Here is a 6,000-nt window from a genome sequence, read left to right on the forward strand (position 1 = left end):
GAGAAAAGTGCTTTAGCAGTTTTCCAAACTTGCTGCAGATGCAACGGGCTGTGACGTTTGAAAATGGAAAAATGTGGAAATATCTATATCAGCAATGAGAACCCCCTCCCCTCCAACCAAACCATGTAAGCGCTGGCTAGGCCAAGTTCCAACAAGTATCGGGAACGCAAGCATATGTGCAAAAGATAATAGGTAATTTAGAACATATACAGTGGGGTGTGAAAGTTTGGGCAACCTTGTTAATCATCATGATTTTCCTGTATAAATCGTTGGTTGTTATGATAAAAAATGTCAGTGAAATATATCATATAGGAGACACACGCAGTGATATTTGAGAAGTGAAATGAAGTTTATTGGATTTACAGAAAGTGTGCAATAATTATTTAAACAAAATTAGGCAGGTGCATACATTTTGGCACCACAAAAAAGAAATGAAATCAATATTTAGTAGATCCTCCTTTTGCAGAAATTACAGCCTCTAAACACTTCCTGTAGGTTCCAATGAGAGTCTGGATCCTGGTTGAAGGTATTTTGGACCATTCCACTTTACAAACCATCTCTACTTCATTCAGGTTTGATGGCTTCCGAGCATGGACAGCTCTCTTTAACTCACATCACAGATTTTCAATTATATTCAGGTCTGGGGACTGAGATGGCCATTCCAGAATGTTGTACTTGTTCCTCTGCATGAATGCCTTAGTGGATTTTGAGCAGTGTTTAGGGTCGTTGTCTTGTTAAAAGATCCAGCCCCGGCGCAGCTTCAGCTTTGTCACTGATTCCTGGACATTGGTCTCCAGAATCTGCTGATACTAAATGACATCCATGCATCAACTAAACAAGATTCTCAGTCCCTGCACTAGCCACACAGCCCCACAGCATGATGGAACCAACACCATATTTTACTGTAGATAGCAGGTGTTTTTCTTGGAATGTTGTGTTGTTTTTCCTCCATGCATAACGCCCCTTGTTATGCCCAAATAACTCAATTTTAGTTTCATCAGTCCACAGCACCTTATTCCAAAATGAAGCTGGCTTGTCCAAATGTGCTTTAGCATACTTCAAGCGACTCTGTGCTGTGGGTGGAGAAAATGCTTCCTCTGCATCACTCTTGCAAACAGCATCTCCTTGTGTAAAGAGCGCCAAATGGTTGAACGATGCACAGTGAGTCCGTCTGCAGCAAGATGATGTTGTAGGTCTTTGGTGCTGGTCTGTGGGTTGACTCTGACTGTTCTAACCATTCGTCGCTTCTGTTAATCCAAGATTTTTCTTGGTCTGCCACTTCAAGCCTTAACTTGAACTGAGCCTGTGGTCTTCCATTTCCTCATTATGTTCCTAACTGTGGTAACAGACAGCTGAAATCTCTAAGACAGCTTTCTGTACCCTTCCCCTAAACAATGATGGTGAACAATCTTTGTCTTCAGGTCATTTGAGAGTGGTTTTGAGACCCCCATGTTGCTACTCTTCAGAGAAAATTAAAAGAGAAGGGAAACTTACAATTGACCCCCTTAAATACTCTTTTTCATAATTGGATACACCTGTGTATGTAGGTCAGGGGTCACTGAGCTTGCCAAGCCAATTTGAGTTCCAATAATTAGTTCTAAAGGTTCTGGAATCAATAAAATGACAACAGTGCCCAAATGTATGCACCTGCCTAATTTTGTTTAAACAATTATTGCACACTTTCTGTAAATCCAATAAACGTCATTTCACTTCTCAAATATCACTGTGTGTGTCTCCTATATGATATATTTAACTGACATTTTTTATCATAAGACACAACGATTTATACAGGAAAATCATGACAATTAACAAGGTTGCCCAAACTTTTGCATCCCACTGTAAAAAATGTATGTGCCAGTATAATAAATGTTTAATGCTAACACATTTCAGTTTAGGTGTGCTTTAAACAGGCCTGTATTGTTAGACACAAAACTGCTTAGTTGATCTGTATTATTAATAGATGTCCACTACTGAAACTCTAAATGATGATCATGTGGTCTTTACAGTGCTGCATATTGTATAAGTACTATATACTATAAATAGGTGAAAAATAATGAAATCCTGAGAAGGTTCAAATTTATATCAGTTTCTGTCCTCATAATTAAAGCTGTAAATAAACCAGGTTTCCTTTAGTTCTTTACACTTCCCTTTTTACTAAGTCAAACTCATAGCTCTTGTGTAACCAGTAAGAACCCAGTCTGATTTTTATTGCACTGACTAATTACACTTGCTCCATAAATACCCAAACTGTATCACAATAAAACTAATTATTATAATTAATAGTAATTATGGTTGCGTTATATAGTCTTTTGGAAAAACGTATAAATTCTTGATGAACAATGGGCAAAAAATGCACATTGATTCTGTTAATTACAGCACATGGCTGCTGTCACATTACACACAGCCATCCCTAAACAAATCATATCAGCAGAAAAATAGGAACAAATCTATTGAAGACCCCTTCTCTGTTTGATGTCTATTAAGATAGCATTTTTTTAAGCAACCATGTGTGAAGTGGAGAAGATTTTCTGTTTGTTTTACCTGTATCCATTTATCATTGAAGCCCTTTTCATACCTAGCGCTTCACGTTGTGTCACAGTACTCTCCCACACCACAGCTCGTTGCAGTGGCCATTAATGTCTATGAGACATGCCACAGTACCCATGGTGCCACACTATGTCACAGAAGTGCCCTGGGTGCCGCAGAAGTAACACAGACTGCTGTGCATTAACCTGCGATTCCCATAAGTGGACCATCTGCAAGTTCAATGGGTTTTTTTGTTTTTGTTTGCACTGCAGTTATAACATGTGATGCTACTTGCCTAGCCCATCGTGGTGTGATCAGCCAGCAAACTGGACCATCGCACCTCTTTAGTGTAAAAAGACCCTTAAAGCGGTATAAAACCCTGACATAATATTGAATAAAACATGTTTTCCTACTTTTTATATACCATACGGTTATCATATTTGCATTTGTGCATAAGTATTATTATTATTCATTTAGAAATTACAAGTTCCCAAAAGTACAGTTTTTTGCTTTGAGAGCTGCCTTTGCATTTTATTCACAACTGGTTTATTGAAGGCAGAAATGCTTTGAGTCTCTGTCTGTGTCCAGGAGCTTCTCACAGTCAGAGAGTGTGTCACATTCCTCACTTGATACAAATAAGTAAACACAAGATAACATTATCTCCACTCCAGATGCGTCCAGCTTTCTCTGCACTGAATTTTCAAGCCCTGTGTTTAACTAATTGAACTTTCACGTAGTGTGATCAGCACCCACGGCTTCCAGTAGATTATGGAAGAAAGAAAAATAGGAGTGCTGTGACCTTCCGTCCGTCAGTACCTCTTGGACGGCAATCCAAATCCAAGCAGTAGTGGTCAGCACCTCCAAAAAGTGATATAAGCTCTTTTACTTAAAACATAGCTCTTTATTAGAAAATTTTAAAAATATTCCATAAGAATGGTGAGAAATTGTGGGGCCGTTAACCAGCGACAGCCCGCTGTTTCAGACTTCCGCCTTTCCTCAGGCTGGACAGTCCCACACTAACTATACAAACACAAAACACCATCTAATATATTACACACTTACCAATCAGGAGACAGCACCTTGCAGGACCTGATGGAAGACTGCATGCAACAGCAGTTGGACCAATGGGAACATAGAGTAAGGATCCACCTTTCTTGAAATGGATGTCACAAGAAAGATCCCTGCGCCAAAAAAAATTATAGTGCACCACAAACATCTCCTTAAGCCGCTCTAATCCCTTATGAACATGGACAAGCGGCTTCAGTCATCGAGAGTGCAATAAAAACATATGTTTTCAAATTCCATTGCTCCATAACATCAGTATCCTGCCGCCAGCACTCTCCGCCGCATCGCGACTTCCGCGTTCACCGCGCGGCCTGAAGTTGGTGTGACGTAATGTGGAGGGAGTTACCTGCCTCCCTCCATCCAATCAATGGGACGCACATGGCCAAATACACAATGCGCGTCATACTGACGCCGCAGTCCCGCACTAATCAACAGCGCGTCACCTAGGAAACCGGGTTGCCGCTCCTCCCACTACACCACCAATCAGAGTACTCTGGAGTGAATAATGAGATAAACAAAGTGCGCTTTGCCGCGCACGTATATGCATGAAATATTCAAAGTACTCAGAGGTAAAGTGCGGGGAGAGCATACACCCAAGTAACCTCCGATCAAAAAACGCCACAAATAAATGTCACAAAAACGTCACAATACAGCTTGCTGGCAACATACATATCGATGTTAAAGGGGTATTACCAAATTCTTGTTCATGCGTAGATAACCCCTTGCAGTCCAAAAGGAGGTCCTTCTCAGTGCCATCTCCATCTAAAAAACAACAATGCATAAAAATTATTCAAGAACAATATACAATTATATAGAAAAATAAAGTAGTCATATATGGAAATAAGTAACAACCTGACCATGTAATTCTACCATTAATTGACAGTTTGAATCATAAGTAAGTAGAAACCACTACCCCACCCCCCATCCCAGACTATATCAAGGTGAAGGCAAGGTCATATTCCCTATTTAAGCCTGATGGTCCATACGTATTCAACAATCGAATCCATTTGGCCTCTCTTCTTGATAATTCCTTATTCCTATCACCTCCCCCCCAATCTATGGGTACCTGATCTAACACCTGAACCTTTAATTGTGTTACTGAATGTCTGCTGCTCAAAAAATGGCTGGAGACAGATTGTTCTTTACACTTAGTCCGGATTGAAGACTTGTGAGAGCAGATGCTGTCTTTGAGTTTCTGAGTGGTTTGGCCCACGTAGCCCAAGCCACATGGGCATTTTAAAAGATACACCACATATGTAGAGTCACAGGTATAATAGTCCTTAATCATAAACTTCCTCCCAGTTGATGGATGGGTAAAGTATGGACCTTTGGTGATGTTGTTACACATGTGGCAATTTAGGCATGGAAATGTGCCAGTTGCTTTCCTCATTTCCTTTACAGGAGGGTTACCTCGAGTTTTAACTACCCTATTTCGAATTGTAGGAGCTCTCCTATATGACATCAGTGGTGGCTCCACAAATTCAGGTATATTTGGATATGCTTCATGAAGTATAGTCCAATGGTTTTTAATAATCTTTGATACCTGTTCACTTGCCGTCGAGTATGTAGTTACACATGGGATGCGTGCTTTGGACCGTTTCCTTATTTTCTTTTCTTTATTTTGTTTCTCTAAAGTTGTTTTTGGGTATCCCCTCTGGGAGAATTTTCGTTCCATTTCATTTAATCTAGTTTTACACACATCTGGATCTGAGACTATACGTTTCACCCTCATGTACTGTCCCTGAGGGATATTTTCAACTATATGTCTTGGATGGAAACTCCCATATTCCAATACCGCATTCCTGTCTGTTTTTTTCACATATAAGTCCGTACTCAATACTCTATTTTGAAACATAACCATGGTATCCAAAGAGGCAACTTGTTCACTACTGGAATGTGCTGTTAATCTAATTGATGGACAGCTGCCCTCTAAATCCCGAACAAAGGCATCAAGGTCCGAACGTGGCCCCGTCCACACACAAAAGACGTCGTTGATAAAACGCCACCAACAATGCGCAAAGCGACGAAAAAGTGGATGTGGATATACAAAGGCCTCCTCGCATGCGCCCATAAACAAATTGGCGTAGGACGGGGATGGCACTGAGAAGGACCTCCTTTTGGACTGCAAGGGGTTATCTACGCATGAACAAGAATTTGGTAATACCCCTTTAACATCGGTATGTATGTTGCCAGCAAGCTGTATTGTGACGTTTTTGTGACATTTATTTGTGGCGTTTTTTGATCGGAGGTTACTTGGGTGTATGCCCTCCCCGCACTTTACCTCTGAGTACTTTGAATATTTCATGCATATACGTGCGCGGCAAAGCGCACTTTGTTTATCTCATTATTCACTCCAGAGTACTCTGATTGGTGGTGTAGTGGGAGGAGCGGCAACCCTGTTTCCTAGGT

This window comes from Hyperolius riggenbachi, chromosome 2, assembly GCF_040937935.1.
Source record: "Hyperolius riggenbachi isolate aHypRig1 chromosome 2, aHypRig1.pri, whole genome shotgun sequence".
Lineage (NCBI taxonomy): Eukaryota > Metazoa > Chordata > Amphibia > Anura > Hyperoliidae > Hyperolius > Hyperolius riggenbachi.